We start from the raw sequence: 22,217 nt of genomic DNA on the forward strand, positions 1-22,217 counted from the left end.
TCTATGGAGCTATGGACTTTGCGTGGGAATACGGTCATGATGATATCCGATATGATATCGGATATCATGATGATCTGTGCAGAAGTTGAGAGATGGAATCAGTGCCAGTATTACCTGAAGTTTCTAACCACTTGAAAACGGATTAAGTCAAAAGTTTGACTTAATTCACAATGAAAATCGCTTATGTATTGTTGGAAAATAATCAAAATTGGTTTTGCCATTAGATCTACTGGTCAACTATTGCGCCAGTGGTTCGCTGGTTAGATGTCGTAATTTGGATGGAGTAAAGTGTCTCTAATTCTGTCCTCTTTTTTCTGATCCGTTCGTTAGGTGGAGCTTTGAATATAACTTGTACAGCGGAACGTTTTGGTCGGTCTTAACATAGCTAAACTTCGGTCCTGCGGAGAGTAGTTGTGCTTTGAGTATTTAGTCTACATAACTACTGCCTAAGGGTAAATAAACTTTTTTATGGTGATAAGTGATGATCTATCCAGGCATTTTAGCGATTACACATGCTGTTTTTACTCAGCGCAATGGGGGTGTCAGATAAAGCCGAAACGTTCTTCTGCTTCCATTCCTAGATAGTTTACATATATCTTTGTTATGTCACATGTTTGAGATTTCGGAGTCCTCTGTCTCGTCCACTAATTATCGTAAATTGTAGGTTTGTTGTCGAGGTGCCGATTGTGCTCCTTCATATAAGTGCTAAAGCTTCGAACTTCAGTGTTCTAGCTTGATTGTGGCTCCTCAGTTACGATTACTGGGTTGAACTTACCTTTACCCGTGAATTCTTCTAGCGCTTCATAACAACATATTATCTATTGCGATTTCTTACTCTTCCTGGCACAACCTTTATGTTAACATACATAAAAACGAACTGACCAAAACGGGGATTGAATTGGTACACAATATTCCACCACCGGGCCTCTGGCTCCATGCAATCACGCTAATAAATTTAGTCCCACGAAAACTATGATTATTTTTAATCATACGCAATAGAAGATACCTATTTTTGCTAAAACTCGGCTCAGGGGCATAGAAATTCACTGCATACAATACATTTCTGATACCACATGGCATACCTACTCGCTTTATATACGGAACCAAAGCATTTTTGTGCGACACATCGAGCAACCTTAACACCAAATATTTTACAGGTTGGGCTTAAAAGCAAAGAAGTTTCGTTAACAATCGGACCTAAAAACGATTCTGTATGTTCTTGTCATATTGTTTTAATCACAGTTGAAGTTATTTATCAAATAATTCAACAATTATTCTTTTTATCTAAGGTCTTGGTTTTTTTAATCAATAATGATATTAAACATTGCGATGTAATTATAATTCTGAAAGATCTGATTAATGATTCTAAATCGAAAACAGCATTTGTTCTTAATGATTATAAGTCTTATAAACTCCATGAATGATTAGCCAAGGAACTTCATTTCAGAAATTTCAGCATGTATACAATGCTTTATAAAAGAGAAACTCAAATTTTGTTTCAACGGAGCACTACCCCCCCCCCCAGATACAAAACAAAAGCTTTCACAACGTTGGAAATCGAATTTCTTCCACCCTTCTCTCCGGACCCTCCATCCACTCGCATGCACAATATCCAGCAAACATTTGACAGTCTTTTCTTTACACAGATTTGAACGCCTTATAATATAGATGTATAGAGATAAAAATAAATCTTTAGCACTTCATTTGTTTATTATTTCATTAATTAAATAGTTTCTTGGTTCTACCTGTCACTACAGGAGGACTCGCCGAGGGGAGGAAAACTCACTGAAAACCACGCAATTTTAGCAACCGCTACAAAATTTCTCCTATCCGACACCGACTGTGTTGAGAGAAGGGTAAAAAAAACTTTTTATTGCTCTTCGGTTCCTTCCGGGCAACGGTGAGCTTGTGATGAAAGTACTTTTAACTAAACACTAAACTGCATTTGTACGTATTTTCTTGAAAACGGCCTGTTGACATGAGCTGTCCCGTGAGGATATTTTTTCACCCCTACGTTATTCGTTTTCGGATTCACCCCTGCGAACGAAGATAAATGGGGAAGTTAGTTTGACATTTACTGCAATGTAGAGTCGTAAAATTAAAAGTGTTCGCTATAAAATTAAAGTAGGGAGGATTAAGAAGTAATTTTAGAAATGAATTCAGTATTGAATTGTTACTTCCGCTTTTTTATGTTAAAAACCTTGTAATGGTCACCCGATAAACAACAGTAATTAATTATTAACCACTGTCTTGAACAAAATTGGATGGTCAACTCCATGGTGGAGTTAAATGTCTTTCAATCCATGTATTTCAGACAGTTGTCCTCTTTTTTCTCCGTTCGTTACCATTTTGAGGAACAGATCCAAGGGTACAGCTTACAAGTACGTGTCATAGTGTCATCCGCGTATGGCCAGTTCTGAGTCGGGAAAGAACAGAACATCTCAGAAAGATTCGTTCGATTCAAAGGCTTCTTTAACAATCTCACCCAAAAGCCCTGCTTATATATTTTTGTCATTTTTTATATTGCACTTGTTGTTATTTAGCAATGATATGACACAGCATTTAATAAGTACAAATTTCTAACGGAAGTTTTATCATAATTCTAAGTTGAAAACAATATAAAAACATCCACACCTAACAGTTACTTTTAAAATCGTACTTAAAATACTAACTAAGGAACTTCTTCTATTTTTCTTTTACAGGAATCAATTCTTCCTGGCGGTTTTTAAATAACATAAAGTAACAGCGATTAATATTCATATTGAAATATAACGAAGGATATAAAGAAGGATGAATCGACTGTCAGGAAATCACAAGTAGGTTAGAGATCAGGGATGCGGTCACCAAAACAAATAGCCAAGCTTTCAACCTTTATTGAGGTCTTCATCAGGGCTCTACAAATAATTACAACATTTATAATTAATAATAAGTAACACAATAATTATCATATAACAATCTTTCTCTTCGCAATATTAAAAGTAAAATATTACAATGATAACGGTAAAAAACAAGTTTTTGTTGGAGAGCCACATAAATAATTCAAAATTTGTTTTCAAATATAACAATAAGGGGGTAGGAAAATTTTCACAAATAAAAGTGTTGGTCCGCCTTTAAGATTGTCTAACTTGATTTATACTCTATCCCGTGTAAAGGTTGCCCCTGGGTGTACTGTGGATAGACCAAACAATACCTGGAAGCCTGGTTGAAACAGCACAGATATGATTGTTCTGACAACAGGCCAGGAACAGCGTTAAGACATCATCATGAAACCAATCATGAAATAAACTTTGATGGTGTGGTTGTGGTTGGCAGGAAGATTGGACCGAAGATTATTAGAAGAAACGTTACATATTAAATCTGATGTTAATTCGCTAAGTTTGAGAAGTTATATAAATAACAATTGCCTAATTTAGGCCTTTCTGCCTGTGTTGTGTCATTCTGTGTCTATAACAACAATAGGTTACCTCTCATTTGGTTCCATACGTGAAGAGTGGAAATTCCAAATGTTCTAAGTGCCTTCTGTTAGTTTTTCAGGAAAGCAAAAAAACACTGAGTCAGTCAAATGGTAACTCCCAAACATTATTGAATTGTATTTTATTGGTAATACAGGAGTATATTCTTTCGCGGCAAGTACGATGAAAAACAAAAACAAACCGCTTAATATGCAAAAAAATAAGAATTACCGTGGTACATAGAATTCTTTGAATGAAAACTATATTGATACATAGAACATGGTAAACCTAAATAATTCAATAGATGAAATTAAGATATAAAGATAGCATAAAGATAGCTTAAAGATTATTCGGAGATCGTGAGATGCGGTCTGGTGTGACGTAGGTTTTAGAAAAACATTTTCTTTATCGTGCCAACGTTTCGATCTTTATTGAGATCATCTTCAGGGCCCAAAGTGTTTGTTCTGCGTAATTGTGCCATTCTTGTGTGTCGGCACTCTCAACACAATTACGCAGAAAACAAACACTCTGAGTGCTGAAGATGATCTCAATAAAGATCGAAACGTTGGCACGATAAAGAAAATGTTTTTCTAAAACCAACGTCACACCAGACCGCATCTCACGATCTCCGAATAATCATTGACTAACAGTCACTAATCACCACAAAGATAACTTAAAGTTTTAATTATTCAGAGTGTTTTGATAATAGTTTTTAGCAGTTTCTGGCAAAAAAATACAGCATGGCAGAGAATTCTTTTTTCTAGCCATCCGACAGGAATGGCTTATGAATCAATGACACACAAACTTTTTTAATATCATCAGGTTTAGCCCCATTTTTTATAGTATATTTACACAAGTCTGTGTTACTGAATGTGGATGGATCATCTTTGGAAACTTTTATCATAGTAGCCTTTGCAATTGGAAAATTTACTTTTAATATAGAGTCACAGGCGTGTTTTAAGTCTAGAAAGTACGAATATTCCATGTTAACTACGGTGAACGGTTCCCATGTAACTTTAGCTGATGCCACAATATTTTGTAAATCTGTCGGAGTGAAACATTTGGAAAACCTTTTCCACTTTTCAATAATGGCGAAGTCTCGATCACATGATAAAAAGCTATGTCCGCTTAATAGAAATTTCTGAACAATCTCTTCAAAATGTCCAAGTTGTTCCAAAAACGTCATTACAAAACTGAGGGTGCGGTTTTTAATTTGGCCCGCAAAATTATCTAGCCACAGAACACGTTTCTTTCTGACGAAAATGTCATATGAATTCACTAGACGTAAAATGCAGGATCCAACTTCTGATTCTCCAACTGGCTGTGATGCCATGGCACTTAAAACCTTTGGAAAAATCATATGTACCATCCTTAGACCCGTGCCATCTATGAGGAAGGCAACACACCACTTTTAAAGAGTTTTGGCACCTAGAACATTACTAGGGTTGAGATGGGAAGTTGGAGTCCGAGTGATCGAAGTGACGATAGCTCAAGTGGTAGAACAGCGGCGTATTTATCCGTCAGGTCATGGGTTCGAATCCCGCTCGTGACACTGGCTTTTTCATTTCAACCAATACCTTGCATAAAGATTTATTAATTGAAAGAAATTATTTGGTTAATCGGACCACGAAATCTAATGGATTATTAGGGTTATTGGCGATGGAACATACAACATATTACGAAAAAAATCTCAATTTTGAGGAAATTGGCACGTTTGGAATTTTCCCTCTTCATATATGTATTGTTTTTTTTACCGTTATCATTATAATATTTTACTTTAAATATTGTGACTAGCGAGTTATCCATTGTTTTTTTTTTTGTTTTTGCTGGGGCTTCCGACATCTAGGTCATTTCAGCCCCCAGTTATCCATTGTTATCTGCTAATTAATGTGTTACTTATTATTATTTATAAACGTTGCAATTACTCATTAAATCCATTATATTTAGTGGTCTGATTGACCGAATTACTTTTTTCAATTAATTAATCTTTTTATGTAAGGTTTCAGACACTAGCTTTTTCTTTTCAACGAAGACCTTACATAAAAAGATTAATTGTAATTACGTATAGAGCCCTGATGAAGACCTCAGTAAAGGTTGAAAGCTTGGCAAAACTTACTTGTTTTGATAACCGTATATATAACAATTTCATGGAAAAAGGCCAGATCGAATAAATTCTCGGACGAAAATTGTCGTTTAGCCAAAAAAGAAACTTTTTAAGCTCAATTATACACGTAGTGTAAAAATTAGTCCATACATTGAAGGAGTTTAAGCCGACTTAAAAGTTCGTCCAAGTCTTCCGTGCCAGTTCGATCAAGAAACAAAGCGACAAATAACGAAGTTTTTATGGCGTTCAGTTGCAATGAGATCTTTTTAGAATTCCCGGTGTAATTAATTTAGTTGTCAAACTTAAATAGACTTACGTTTAGCCCGGAAATCCACTCGCGGTTGTAAAAACTTTTTGTTCAAACCTTATCCCTTGGGTGAAATTCGTCCTTTCAGCCTCAAAATTAGATCTGTTGCCTATCGAAGAGGGCCGAATTAAATTTCCTCCCAGTAAGAAGGGCGGAGTGCATCGACAACAAATACCCGGCCACTTCCTAATTGTATTCCTCGTGAACACCTTGGAAAAGTATAAGCAGGGTATGATAAAGTCACAAATCTGAGAAATGGAAGGAAGGAAAATTTCCAATCGCACTGAGAACAAGAAAAAATAAGAATCGTACAATATGACGGAGAAAAATGATTTCTATTATTAATTGTTAAATTGTTTTGATCCGAATGAGAACAGATGAAGTGTCGACGGCAGTTTGATGAAACTGATCATCTCTGGAGTGAGAAACAATACTGAAAACTCTATAGAAAATTGTACCGATTCTTTATATAGAAAAAATGTTAAACACAGAAAGATTGTTTATGCATGCCAAAAAATGCTAAATACAATTTACATCGGACAATTGAAATCCGACCTCTAGAATTTCTTCTCCATAAATGGAAAACGGAAATACCACCATAGCTTGTGGTAATGTATGCATTTCGTTTACCTCTCGATTATTATTACCTGCAGTAGTTTTGATTACATTTTTAATCCGGTTTTGTTATGTAATAACCTCAGTTGTCTAATAAACAGAAAATACTATTTGGTTATATAACTTTTTAAAACATGAGCTTATTCCTTAAAACATTTTAAATCCTATAGAATATAATAAACTGGCTTGTTCACTTATTATTTATCTTCACATAATTTATTAATTAAGTTGGCTAGTTAATTTGTGAAATACTTTGGCTGCAATGTTTGTCAGTTTGACACTGTTAAGAATGCTGCACATTCTCTCAGTTCAGAAAAAACTAACAGTATGAAATAGAATTAACTTCTGCTTAAATAATTAAGCTTAATTTCCTTCGTGAACCTTAAATCCTGCTACATTTGAGCACTTTTCTTCAAAACCAATTAATAAAATTGAGTAAATATTATAATTTATTATGGTATTATTATATAATGGTATGAATGTGTGACGTGTAGTCTGACTGCTTTTTTTCGAAATTTCGTAATTTTAATTAGACAGGAATCTGAAATTTGAGGGGCGGGATTGTCGAATTTTGTAACTTTTAATTTTTTTCTCATAAACTGACCATTATTTGAACTATTCCTTACCCATTTCTATTCTAAAACACTTTCTCAATGATTATGAAAACTGATTAACCCGCGCTGTAAAGATGCCGGTATGAGTTTATTTTTATTATGACATTTTAATGGAATCGAGGGCGAGGCATCCATCCGTTCCAGAAAGTTTCTTCTTCATGAGTCAACAAATAGGGAAAAGTTACTTTTTTCCATATGGAATGTGGATTAAAAAATTGTTTTAATCCAGGATTGAAAAAAAATCCTCAAATCCTAGATGATGTCGGTCACCATAACAATTAATACACCAAGGCAAGTATTATTGATTATTTGGAGATCGTGAGATGCGGTCTGTGTGATGTAGGTTTAGAAAAACATTTTCTTTATTGTGCCCACGTTTCGATTTATATTTAGATCATCTTCAGGGCTCAAAGTGTGTGTTTTCTGTGTAGATGTCTTGGTTGTGTGTCCACTATGAATTATTATCGATTCATTATATTTTATTTATAAAAAAATACTTGTTTCCGCCCAGGATCGAACTGGGGACCTTCTGCGTGTTAGGCAGATGTGATAACCGCTACACCACGGAAACCGTTGTCTGTAATATTTTTGTATTTCAAGACGTCCTTAGTATTCGTTGAAATACTAAATATTACTAAAGTAGCGCTTTTTCTTTTTTTCGTACATGGACAGTGATTTTTGAAAATCAGTTGACATTTTTAATTTTCAATACTCAAAATACTTGGGAATTTAACCACCTGTTCGCATTTAACAAAGAATAAAACGTGGCCCTTATTGTCATTGATTTTGTGCATTATTTAGTTGAAATAATATCAAAATCAATATTAAAGGAGAATTTTACGTACTTTTTCTTTTTAAAAAATCGATCAATGTGCCTTACAATACCAATGATCTGTCGCTATGGCTGGTTTTAAAACTAGAGACTGAATTGTAAGGATTTTCGTGCAGTCTTATCATTTGTTATCAACAGTCTTATCAAACCAAAAACGGGTTCATTTTGACATTTCCTCTGTCGGTTGTACAATATTCTCAGTATTTTTGAAGTATTTCTCGATATTAACATGTTGGCTTAAAAAGTTCGTAAAGTGCTGTTTTAGTAATTTTTAATATTTCAACGCATACCTCAAGGATATAAGACAAGCACAATTATATTAAAATTTTTAATTCAATTTTTTTTTTTTTTTTTTTTTTTTTTTAGTTTGAAAGGTTGCCTTTATTAATCTGTTGAAAAATTTCACTCGTGTTTCAAAAGCCAATCAAAATCACGAATTTCGTATTCATATTTTCAAAAATTTCAATGCATTATCACTCGTCCCTGGTTGAGAACGATCGGTCTGTAGTTCACTCTTTACTGATGCTTAATTTTTAATATTGCACTTTAGTTCTTAACTTTAAAATTGGATTGTTTAGTGTTCAAAAAATATATTTGAAAAACTTAAATTTGTTTGTATGCAAAATCTCAAACTGTAGCAAAAAAATTTTTGTTTTCAAATAAAAATGGCATTTGTTGTCTGTGTATATATAACTTCTTTAAAAACCAAAAAAACGTGTTTGTTAGTCATAATAATAATCTGTATTTTTTCCTTTCGTACAACCGTTCTCTGCCTTACCTGATTACACTTGGACGCCATTAAGGGAGACATGACAAAAATATTTTTTATTTATTTGCTATAAAAATTTCAGTTTTTTTATTAGATAGTTTTAAATCATGGTTTTTGAAAGAATCCCAAATTGGAAGCATTTTTCAAAATTTATTGAACTTAGTTTTTATAGTTTCAGAAGAAGCTAGTAGTAAGTAAGTAGTATCAGCGGTCATTTTCGTATTCTTTTAACTTATTTTCTTTCCAATATGTTTTTTCGAACACGTTTTGAATTTCTTAAGGGCATTTAAATAAATAAAACAAAATCATATTAAATTTTTGTTGATGGGTAGTCGCGGTGTCGGCTAGGGAAGAAAATAAATCGTTTTTTTACAGATTTGACAATACATTTCTGGATGTTTCGACTCTCTTGGAACCATCTTTAGGGGTTTATCTACCATATACAGCCAGGTCTAAGTGAAAGTACAAAAATTGTCAAACCAAGAAAAACAAGTTCCTATAATAATTCTAATAGGATGCCAAAAAGCTGCAAAATCTAAAATCTAAGCCAAAAACAGAAAGTAATCTTCTTGTCTAAGTATTCGCTACAAATTTTATTTTATGTTTTTAAGCTTTAGAACAGAATTTCCCCGGTTCGATTCCAAGGAACCCGTCAATGGCAAATATTAACCGTCGTTGGATGCAGTTATAGCATGCAAACGTGGCAAAAAATCAGCTTTAACAATAATTCGTGTGAAAATAACTAGTGAAAATAACAAGCCAGGTTATTATAATTCCACTTATAATTTCATACGCCCTTCCGAATTTAAATGCCTGAGGTTAGATCATGATTCTGTAATTTATGTGGAAATTTCATTGAGGATGATCTTGTTGAATTATTCGCCGATTTATTGGCATTAAGTTCAAATATCCTATATCACCTGACATATTCTCAATATCATCCCTTTTTTTCAGTTCTTTAGTTGAAAATCGACAAAATTCCTTGTGTTATGAAACTGATAAAAATTGTTGTTCACAACTTAACTAACCAAATTTATATTTCATTTGAAGATAATTATTAATGTGTGAACAAAGCAGGGCAATGTGTTCACTCTCAAAGTGATGTGGTTTAAAGTAGTGATTTTATATAAGTATTAATCATTCCATCAAGTTTAAGAGCGTAAGATCGAATCTTGGTGGTGAAATCCATTTTAAGTGACAATCCAATTTCCTTGAGGAAGTAAGAAGAATTATATTTAGCGGAATTATTCGAAGATTTATTAGCATTAAATTTAGAAATTCTATCTCGTCTGAGATATTCACAATGTCGAAACCTTTTGCCTAGTGATTACGTTTTTTTAAATATACAAATTACCCCCTTTGATGTATATTTTTTTAAAAATAGCAATAATTCGAAGTCAGTAAGAGAAATAAAGCTTTTAAAGGGTAAGTATGAGATAAGTCAAAAACACATTCCTCAATAAAATATCAAAAAATAAAAAGCTCGCTGGCATTTAAAAAAAAAGAAGATAAATGATGCAAAAGTCGTTCAAGAAAGCTTAAAAATTGGCATTGTTTAAATTTTTTTAAATTAGCCGGGTTCTTTTTCGTTAGGCTGATTTTACTTTCTCTGTATCGATTACTGTGTATCGATTCGTCGTCTACGGCGGTCCTCTGTCTCAATCCTCTGCTATTAGCCCAAAATCGTGTAGGAAATCTCAGAGTAGGAGACCGTGGTTGCCTAGTGGTCAGTATGATAGGCTCTCGGATCTAGACCACGCGGTCGTTGGTTCGATTTCCACCGACGCCCCTGCCCTTTTTTCAGGCAATCCTCCTTCCCCCCCCCAAAAAAAAACGCATCGCATATGATCACGTTCCTTGGCTAATATGCAAAGTTATATTATAAAAAAAAAACTCAGGGTAAACTCGTTAAAGGCGAAGGATCAATGTCTCGGGGCTATCTTGCAATACGGGTGCGTGAGAGGAATGTCACCGTGGTATATCATGACCGGGCAGGGTGTGGTTTCGGCCAAACCACCGTGAAACGGGAAACAATTTCTTCTAGACGCCCTTTTCTTATAAATCCAACGTTCTACTTCACAGTTGTGAGAAAAAAAAGGCGCGATTCAGTTATTGGCTTTATTTATGACTGCTTCCCTGACAGGTCAATTTCTGCGAGTAACACGCCGAGATACACTTCAAAGTGGAGGAAAACAACGGGATAAAGAAGGAAAAACGGAAATATGAGAAATAATGTCTTGAGGAAGAAATCGTTTCGGAAAACCAAATAGAACGAAACTCGTACTGTGATGTGTCGTCAAAGCCCAACCTACCGCTATTCCAAAGACTACCTTATTAATTAACCATTTCGTGCCGAATAAATTATAGGAAAATAGTTAAATTGAACATTAGTAAAAACACTGTTATTTTAAAAACCTTTAACAAAATATAATTAAAGGTACAAAGATTTGTCCTAGGTCCTCACAGTAACATTTATACTGCAGTTTTTTGACCTTTTTGGCACAATCTACATTCACTTTTTTCTTTCATCACTTCATTCATCTTCTGCCAGCCCGATATTTTCATACGTCTATATAGTCGGCAATGGCAGTTGACAGATCAACAAAAATATTATGGCTTTGTTGTCAGGTCTGTTCCAAGAAAACAAAACGTTCTTTATTCTTTCACCTCCTCTGCCCACTGTTACACCATGTACAGTTCTTTAAATTATTCCATTTGGTAATTTCACTATGTTTATGAGAGTTTAAATTTTTTTAGAAGTATTATGGCCTTTAACATACACTCCAGCTAATAAATACTTTCAAAAGCATGTAATCACCAAAAACATTGACTATCTAGATCTTCATACAGCAGAAGACATTTTTCTAATTGGATACAGGGGACTCAGAAAAATTCAGATACTCTCAAGAATCGGCGGTCTTTGGTCCTGTGCGAGAGTATTTTTACCTTGAGTATTTAGTCTGTCTAAGTTTACTGCCGCCACTTTTGTCGCTAAGAGGAAAGAAACGTTTTTTAAATGTTGCTAAATGCTAATCCATCCGTCCGTCTTGGCGAATACAGACGAGCACAATGGTTTATCAGATAAACTGAAACGTTCTGCAATATTTCTAGGCATTATCATTGTTATCTGATGTCAGCCTAATTATAGGTTTCTTGACGACGTGACGTGCATAAACTACTTTTTCACTGCGTCCAAACACTTGTGCTTCTTCACATATGGGTTATAGCTATATATCTAGCTTCAGAGTTCTAACTTGAAAGTTGCTCCTCTGAAAATATAACCGGATCGAACTTATCAGTAACAAACTGCTGTTTATTTCATTTCCTGGAAGAACCTACCTCCTATATATACATAAAAACTAATTGACCTATCTGAGGATCAATTGGTACACAATATTGAGCCATCGAGCCTCTTAAACCAAGCAGATGCGTTAATAATTTCCCAAATTCACACAAAAACATGGATTATTTATGATATATGCAGTAGAAGTATATATGCAGGGAAAAAACAGAACAGGGTACTCAGAAATTGGCCTACTCGCTTTCTATATGGACCCAAAATATGACATGTCATTTTTATGCGATACATCGAGCGACCTTAACACCCTCAGGTTGAGCTAATAGCAGGTGTCCATGTGGCATCCGAACATAGACGGTTCCGAGTCGGAAGATAACGGGCCGGACCCCGTTTTCAAAGAACTAACTGATCGATTGATACTCAACACCTTCACGCCGAACATATTATTTATATATCTAAATATACGTAAAACTTAACTAATCTAACTAAGTATTTAATCAGCATCACGCTAATAAAGTTCAGCCACACTTATTGATTATTTATATATACAATAGAGGATCCCCTAACCACTTGGCCACCGGCCACCGCTCATAACCCTGAAAAAGCGATTTATTCCTGTGAGATTTTGTATATACTGTTTAAACTATTTTTAAACAGTTAAATTCTTCAAAAAGCTAAATCGCGACACTAGGGGTTTTCACCTCGAAGTCGGGTTTGTAAACAAAATGGTAACCTCGGCTGATTCGTTAAAGTTTGGTTAGAACCTCAATTTGGAAAACAACGTGCCAAAATTCGAAGCTGCACGGACATATGTCGTCTCCTGAATGTTACTTATACCGAAGAACCTCAATATGGTAAACTATGTGCCAAAAATCAAAATTCATTACAATAAAAAGAAATCTAACAATAGTATTTATGACAATAATTTGTCAAAAAAAACCGCAATTCGAGTATCAGTTTTAGGTCAGGTAAGTACAAAGATCTAACGACAAAATTGTAATGGAACTTGATTGAGGGTAAAGTCTTAGATGAACGAAGGCTTTGATCAAACTGGTGAGGAAAGTTAGTCAACTAGACGAACCAGCATTGTTATACGACAGCATTCATTTAAATGTTAAACGGGCATTAAATATATATTTTTGGACAAATGTCAACCAGAAAATTTTATAAGTTGGTTGGTATTAAACTCCAGACTGACAAAAAGACGATTTATTGTTTTTTCTTTTATTAAAAACTTTGATAACTTTTTAGAAAAATGTTTCAATAATCAATTTTTTAAATTAAGTAAAACAAAGCATTATGGCTGTTTTTGGATATTTTTTTTTTTAACTGGCAGGAAGTCTATTGTTGTCTCCGGTTTTAGAAAAATGCGCCTGACAAGCCGATAACAACGATCCAACGGCCTAAAAATATCTTCCGAATAGGATGGATGTCTTCCTGCTAGTAAGGGCAGAAAGGCGAGAACCGCCCAAGGGGTATTTTCGCCGTCAAGACTATGTTGAACATTTCACATGGACTCGGAACTCAACATTTCATCAAAATAGTCCGAATTCCCGCAGGATGGTGTACAAGGGGGCATATTTTATACATTCGCATTAATATTTCCTGTCGTTCTAAACGGGACGGTCGGGGGAAAAAAAAAGATCCGTAACCTTTCTTGTAATTTTATACGTAATAGTGTTTTTTCCCTGGGAATCTGCTTCGGCCAAGTCTCCGTAGGCATAATTTCGGAGTATCCCTGGCAACGAGCTACTGTGATTAATATCCCTCGGGGGGAAAGGCGATCGGGCCAGGAGTAAGTTCCTTCGAGTGGGTCCGCAAGAGTTTTTAAACATGGGTAACGTGACGAAGGCTATCTCCCCAAACTTGGTGACCGAGGGCGAGTTAAAAAGTAGCGTACCCTTTCCAAATTGTTCACGACTTAATTAACTTAATCACAGAAACTTAAGATACAAGTCGGAGCTGACAAGTAGATGATGGCACACAAAATGGCAAATGTCGTAATAATAGGTGACAATAGTGATAGTGGTTATGAGCTAAAGGCATTTTGACTAAGGGCATCGTTGAGTGACACATCACCAAACGTATTACTTATTTCAATTAATTAATCTTTATGTAAGGTATTGGTCGAAATGAAAAAGCTAGTGTTACGAGCGGGATTCGAACCCACGACCTTCGGTTAAATACACCGCTGCTCTACCACATGAGCTATAGTGACTTCGATCCACCCGCACACCAACTTCCCACTCAACCTACCTTTTGAATTTTTCCTCCTTTTTGCCATTTTTCAAATTGGTAGGGCATACCAATTAGGTACAATTAGGGTATACCAATAGGGTTTGTTGAACTTGTTTATGGGCAGAACTATTATGTAATAATTACATACTCTGACAAGCAAAAAATTCCACCAATCCAACTGATTTTTTTTTCTTTTTTTCGATAAAAGAAAATTCTGCCCTTAATTTGTCTCATTGTATTTATAAATAAATATTTGTTTATGCTATGTTTTAAAATGGGAATATTAATTAAAAGTAAACACAATTAATCCTTAATCCAAAACAAGGATAAAGGATGGTTGAATGTTTACTTTTTACAAAATTTAAAATTTTTATTCAGTATAATTTGAATTCTGAAGTAATAAACTGTTTAGTTTCACGTTTGTTTTCTTAATGTCAATTTTTAAACTTAAAAATGCCACTTAATGCTGAGGATGTTGCTGGCGTGGTGTGGCTCTTATTGACGATGGACGTTCCATCAGGTATGCGGCTATTGCCATCGAAGTCCCCTACAAAACACTGAGAGACGCTGTTAGACGTTTTCGAGAAAATGTGCCCTACCAAAGAAGAACCGGTTCTGGACGCCCTAGAGTAACAAAACCATAAGATGGGCGTTTTTTGACTTTGAGAATTTTGCGAAACCGGCAGCTTACTGTTGCTCAAGCGATTCATCAGCTTCAGGAAATTCAAGGTGTTCAAATTTCTGAACGCACTGCTCGAAGAAGATTAAATCTGTATTGACTGATGGTTTTTCGCGCCGAAAGAGTACCAGAATTGACCAGAATACACAGAGTTGCACGGTTCCCATTTGCTCGAGAAAACAGCCATTGGTGTTTAGACGATTGGTCTGATGTACGTTTTACATATGAGTGTAGATTTGCTCTACGACACCCAGAAAAAGAGTGGAGAAGGCGAAATGAAAGGTACGAAGCCTGTCATTTTTCCCAGAGCCAACCTTTTCAACGTAACTCAGTGATCGTGTGGGCCGGAATTTCAATGGAGAGACGCACAGAGTTGGTTGTTGTTCGGGGAGGTTGTTGACGGCCACTCGCCACGTGGACGAAATCTGGGAACATCATGCGTTGCCTATCCTCGATGAAATCAAAGACAGTCCAATTTTACTACACGATAATGCCCGTCCACATATCGCTTCATAGTACAAACGTACCTTCAACAGCGTACCTTCATAACATCGGGTTATTAGCCTGGCCATCCCGTTCTCAAGACTTGAACCCCATCGAACATTATGGGATAACCTCAAAAAACGAATAAGAGCATGTCCATCTCTTCCGGACACACTCCACGATCTTCAAAGGACTCTTCGTGAAGAATGGGCTAACCTCGAGAAAAAAGTCGTTTTCAGACTGGTACAAATTATGCCGAGGCGTCCTCAACACTTAATTACGGCAAGAGGAGGAAATCTGCGATATTGAAATATTAATTAAAAATCTAAAACAAAATTACAACAATTTTTTTAAATTTCATTTTCCTTAGCAATTTACATTTTTTTACTTTTTTAAACAAAGACTCAATTATTAAACGTTAAAAACGCAATATTTTGATTAATATGTAATATATACAAATTGTTATATTAAAAATGGGTGGAATTTTTTGCCTGTCAGTGTATAATACATGTACACAGTACTGAGACGGGCATGTACATGTATCACAGGAGTGGTGAGATCATACCACAACTGTTGTGGAGAAAATACAAGATTAAACCCTTTGTACGAAATAAGGACTTCGAATTAAGCCTTGCTCAATGAAAAGATGTTCCCGATAGATTAAAGCTTAAATAAATAAACAGTTTTATTGCCGCAAATATAAAATACATGAGTGCCTCAACTGCGGATTAAAAATTCAGTAACTCCTCCACACTGTAAAAATGTTTAACATCAGGAGAGAGGGCGTTATAAATTATTGCACATTTATAAAACCCATTTCTATTATTGATTCAAGCTTTTTATTGTTTAATAGAACTAGTTTGCCCTTCTAATTTCATTCACATGAAGATATGAGTTCCTGACCACCATATGTTTGGTCTGCTAAGGAAAGAATATAAAATCATGTCACCGTCAGGATACTTCATTTTTCAGAAAGGAATATATGAGTCGAGGTAACTAGCGCAAGACAACGCAAATAATTTTTTGAATTAAAATTGGTTGAAAACAGATCATATAAACCACTCTGATTACATTCGCACATGTAGATCGCTTAAGTGTTTTTATAGCAAAGCAAAGTCGGCCGAGTTTAGGTTGCAGCTGGAAAATATATTTTTCCCATGTTAACTCGCTGCACCGTATTGGCGTTTTGAGCTCTCCAACAGCCCATGGGATTACTTTCGACAAAGACGTCGTACATAGACTGACGGACTGCAGGTTTTACGAAGAAGAAAGGGCTCAGCCACGTGACCGGCAGGGGAGATACATGGCCGGCCTACACCAATCTGGTAGAAGAGGGACATATTCGAAGCTTTTAAAATTTTTGAAGAAACTGAACTTTAATGAATTTTGACTTTAATGATCTGTAACATAAAATCTAAGTTTAATGATTTGTGAAATTATAACCTAAATCTAAAATTATTTACTAGTACAATATTGTAAATATAATTTTAATTTAAATAATAATAATAGTTGTATAACATGTAACATGTATATGAAACATGTTAGCAAATAAAAGAATATTTTTTTAATGTTTGCTATCAAGGACAATACCCAGCACTTTGTGAAATTGAGTCCAATCTACCAAGATGCCAGCATACGACAAATCAAGGGAATCGCTATTTTATGGTTAAGAGCAATACCATTCTCCTAAAGCTAGCAATGATTTTATCCATTGTGTGCTTAATTTTCAGCCATTACTCATCGGATGTGCTTCTCGCGACGATTAAGGAGGCGTCGACAGCAATCAGATAAAAATGTACACCTTCAGCGCTCTGTAAGAAGTAATTCATGTGTTAAAAATAATAGAGGGGCAATTATGTAACCCTCTGGTACTCCATACTTGATAGCGGTCTCAGAAGAAATCTCCCTAATGATTTTTTTTCTGGTGGCGACCATGCATATAAGATCATCAGCAACACCCCGAATTCCAATATTGTATATATAAATGGGGTCATCCTTGTTGTGTAGGTGTTTTCTCAGATGCCAGTGATCTGTATAGTCTGTATCAAAGCCATTTGCAAGTTTTAATGATGGTTCTATAATTATACAAGACTTGCATCTCTGCAGTCCACATTCCATTTTAGATGTGACCTTTGTAATTGTTAGTGCTATTATTACTGTTCGGCACTGTGAGCGTATGAAGATTCTTTGTGTAAACACTTTCAGTATTTTCTATGGCATACGCATTCAGCACGGCATATTTCAGTTTGAAAGACCGATGTGTACTTTTCCAATGTTTTTGATTGCTCATATTTTGGGGTTTCATATCCATATCCCTTATCCAGTTCCTTTATTTGTTTGGGCCATCTATACATAATAGTATTTGATTTTCTCCTGGTTTCTTCTTCATCTTTATAGCTGCTGAGAACTTTATAGTATGTTGGAATTGATCATATACCCGGGCCCCCTTTTCTAGGAAAGGGTTTCTGATTTTTTCATTATCCCGAGTCCAAAGAAATTTGCAACTGTTTCAAACCGAAGTGGATACAGTTGAGACATAAAGACAATTCAACTTGAACAATTACAAAAACAAAGACATCGTACCTTGCTAGTCAAAAATGTCATCCCAGACAAATGGTTACCACACCGTTGACAAAGCCCGAACCATTTGTGTTATAAAGGATTATTGATGAGGCACTGCAGAATAAATGGGCATCTCGGAAAAAGTGGGAAGAATAAACACAAATAGTGTGTAGATTCTGGAAGGATGCAGCAGAAACACACCTACTATCCGATTGTGATGCTACAGTTTTCCGCAGAAATTTTATGACCTATAACAACACCCATTTAAGAAATAAAAACAAGACAACCGTGTCAAATAATCAAACACCTCAATGACTTACTCACTAGTGAAACTTCGACACTTCTAAGAAAGGACATAGCATGTTGAAAATTGGCTGAACATTGATTTCATGAAACTTAATCCATTTGAAGAGACATTTCAGTCAACTGCCCTATTTCTGACTGGGGAAACTATTAATGTCTAATCTAGCCAAATGCCGATGCATGATATCTTCAAATGAGATCAGTTATTGACTGCTGTCGGACCTATTTTCATATACCGTCAGTAGTCTAAGAAATAGACGGCCTTTGACAATTAGAAGGCATTTCACAAACCAGGGAAAATATCAGATTATTGTGGATTAAAAAAGTAAAACTAGCCCTCAACTTTTGAAAAGAGGTATCTAACGAAATATGCAATCCTTATTGGTGATCTTACAATTGGTGTTATTTTTTATATTACAAAATCTAAGTTTTTTTGAAATTCAATTCCTAGTAGTTCTTCTTAAAATATGATTTTTCTAACTGGGCATCTTCGAAGGCAAAACTTTCTCTGCATCACGAAAAAAAGATTAATCGATATCTAACCCGTCCCTAACCCTAATCATATCTAGCCTAACCCCCAATGCTAACCTAACCATTCTTAACATAAAATAACATACCCTAATTTACCTAAACTAATTGAACCCACGCCCGCACCCCGGTAACGCGGAATCAATAACGCAAAATAGTCACGTAGAAGAATTTTGTGTATCCACCCTCAAAAAATATTCATGTCAAAAAAATTACGAATTACTGTGACGTTCTAATATTCTTTCACTTATTAATCTGTAAACTTCATTAATCTTTAAATAAGGTTTTGGTTGAGATAAAAAAAGTCAGTGTCACGAGCGGGATTCGAACCCCAAGACCTTCGGCTAAATACGCCGCTGCTCTACCACTTCAGCTATCGTGACTTCGATCCACTCGGACACCCACTTCCCATGTCAACCCCACCTTTTGAATTCTGAGATGGGAAGCTGGTGTCCGAGTAGATCCGAGTAGATCTAGAGTAGAGTAGATCCGTAGTCACGATAGCTCAAGTAGTTCAGCAGCGTATTTAGCCGAAGGTCGTGGGTTCGAATCCCGCTCGTGGCACTAGCTTTTTCATTTCAACCAATACCTTAATTAAAGATTAATTAATTGAAAAAGAATTTATTTGGTCAATCGGACCACAAAACCTAATAGATGTTCTAATAATTGTTTTCCCATAAAGTGTAAAATCATTGTGAAAAATTATGGACCATTGAAACCTTGTTTTTTTCCTTTTACACCTGTTTGTAAAAAAGCAAATCCTAACATTTATTCTAGTGTTTGGGTTTTAAAGATTAGGTTTTTTCTTTTTGTAAGCATTGCTTTGTTTAGCTTAAATTAAAGAACTCTGAGATAAAACCGATTATTTTCATATTGGCGCCCTGAAGCAACAGCTTAAAACCTAATCGCACATTCGTTTTTTTATCCCACGCTCTACCAGAGATGAACTTATTTAAAACATTAACAAACAACACGGACTATTTTTTAAGCCTTGTTAATTTTTTTTTAATTTTGCCAAAAAGGTTAATGTCCTGAAGTCCAGCTTTACAACTTTGTTTGAATATTTAGTGGAAGTTTTGACGAACTGCCTGGACTAAATTTAAACTATATTTAACTTATACGTTCGCGCATCGAATTGCATAAATTTTCAAGTTTTTCCGAAGAAAGAATTTCCTCATTGATCAACGGCTTACTTCAATCCTAGCAGTGCGATCTCATCGACAGAACGACATCGGCTTCTAATAAACGCTTGTTCTCAACTCCAGAAACTTTTTCCGGCTTAAGTATTTAAGAGGGAAACTCTTTCTTACCCCTCGATCCAGTCAAGTTCTTGCCGATCGATTGGGTACACGTTAAAAACTTGGGACAGAATCGCGCACCTACTTGGGAGCTTCTTAGCTACAACAAGATCCTCTCAACCGACACATTCAAACATATCTAAGGTAACAACCCACACAAAGTTTTATATTGACTTTAAATATAAATTTTTACTATATTAAAAAAATTCTTGCTTAATCATTTTGTCGATAAACATTTGGTTCTTCATCAATCCAAAGACGGTGAGAATATGAATACGGTGAAAAACAAATCTGTTTGTGGAACAGTAAGTATTTTAATCAAATTCCATGACGTTTCATAAGAGAATAACAAATTATTAGATTAAAAATTATTTTCATTGGGCTAAAATTATGTATGCGCAAACTGAGTAAGCAAAGAGTGTGGAAATTGGCGTGATACAATTCCTTATTGACACACTGACCAAAAACCCTGATTGTTTTTATGAAAGTTCACAATTAATGACCACTACGAAATTAATTAGTATTTTAGTCGTAATCTGACAATAAAACAGGAAAATAATTTTTTATGGGAAAAGGCTGTTAACGTACGAGTAGAAAGGAGGGCGATTCTAAAGTTCAAGTTTATGTTTCCACTAGTACATAATCAAAACATAAAAGGAAATTGTAATTGAGTTGGAATATTATGATTTTGGTCCGCCTAGTCTCATTGTTACCAGCGGGTCCCAGCCTCCTTTCTGACTAAGGAAGAGAAACATTCTAAAATTGTCATCTTCACCGGAAAACAAGGAAAGCAACTATACAGGCAAATTAAAAGATTCCATACTATTTTTTGAGGGGGTGTCGGTGGCCGCAACGGTTTAGGCGTTGACACGGCGCTCACCACTGTAAGGTGAAGGTCCCGGGTTCGAATCCAGCGGCCCTGCATTCGAACCCGACATACTTACAAATGGGCTTTTTGTCAAAAACACTGGCACCCTGAGGGTTTATTATGACCTCTGCTATTGCGAACCTCGTTAAAAAAAATAAATAAATATTTTCTTTATCAATGTACTCTACCGTCATTAGTTGTGTCAGGGTTATTTATTCTATTTGTATATACAAGTCGATAATGGAACATTTGGAAGGTCGTATGCACTTTGAACTATTTCCAGATGACAAGGCTAATGAGTTTGAGCTTGAACGCTCGACAGGTTATTTGCAGCATTAAAAGCATTACGCATAACCATTGACACAGGCACAATACGTTGAAAATTTGTAGCTATGAAAATCAGCACTATGCCTACCCGTAAGTGTCATGTAATTGTCACATTGACTGGTCCCACGTTACTTGAGAGAGCTGGTTAAAAAGTTTATGGCCAGAAAGTCATTTATTCGTAATCAATCTTTGTAGCCAAAATGACTTTAGTTGACATGATAAAACACCTTTACCTCCAAAACGACTCATATTCGATCTGATTAGCCAAGACGATAATCTTTGTAGACAAGACGGACAAGATTGATTGTCTGGACTACCTTTGTCGTCACGACGACGATCATTGACGCCCCCTCAACCTACCTTTCGAATTTTCCCTCCTTTTTGCCACTTTTCAAATTCGAAAGGAAGGTTGAGATGGGGAGTTGGTGTTCGAGTGGATCGAAGCCACGATAGCGCATGTGGTCGAGCAGCGGTGTATTGACGTGGGTTCGAATCCCGCTCGTGGCACTAGCTTTTTTCATTTCAACCAATACCTTACATAAAGATTAATTAATTGAAAGAAGTTATTAGGTCAATCGGACCTCGAAATATTTTGTTATTTAGTAAACAAAACTGGCAAGTATATAGGAATCAGCGATAATTCAGCTGTCATCAGGTAATTATTTCGAACTGCAAATTACAAACGATAAGAATAATTCAAACGTCAACATTCACGTAATTATAAGGACTGTAATTTTCTGAAATCTTATTAAATAAACGTATATAAAAGCATCCATATATAGAAAAAAATGGATTTCTACCAAGCTGGACATTTTTATATCTTGAAAGGTTTTGGTCAAATTAGATCAAGGGAATATAGCGCAATTCGTGTTACGGCTAACAAGCGGTTATGTGACTTTCTATCACCTATTTGAAGAAAATACAATTTTTTCAGGCTCTT

General features: G+C 35.4%; 1 protein-coding gene and 1 non-coding gene across 6 annotated transcripts in view; both read right to left on the minus strand.

Annotated features, from left to right (window-relative positions):
- Positions 1-22,217, minus strand: part of LOC106669791 (liprin-beta-1) — a 137,223-nt gene that overhangs the window by 40,496 nt on the left and 74,510 nt on the right. The gene's annotated exons all lie outside the window — the stretch shown is intronic.
- Trnav-aac lies at positions 7,591-7,663 on the minus strand. The gene has a single exon. It is a non-coding gene; the product is annotated as a tRNA-Val (tRNA).

Source organism: Cimex lectularius, unplaced genomic scaffold (genome assembly GCF_000648675.2).
Source record: "Cimex lectularius strain Harlan isolate CLEC.00 unplaced genomic scaffold, Clec_2.1 scaffold76, whole genome shotgun sequence".
Lineage (NCBI taxonomy): Eukaryota > Metazoa > Arthropoda > Insecta > Hemiptera > Cimicidae > Cimex > Cimex lectularius.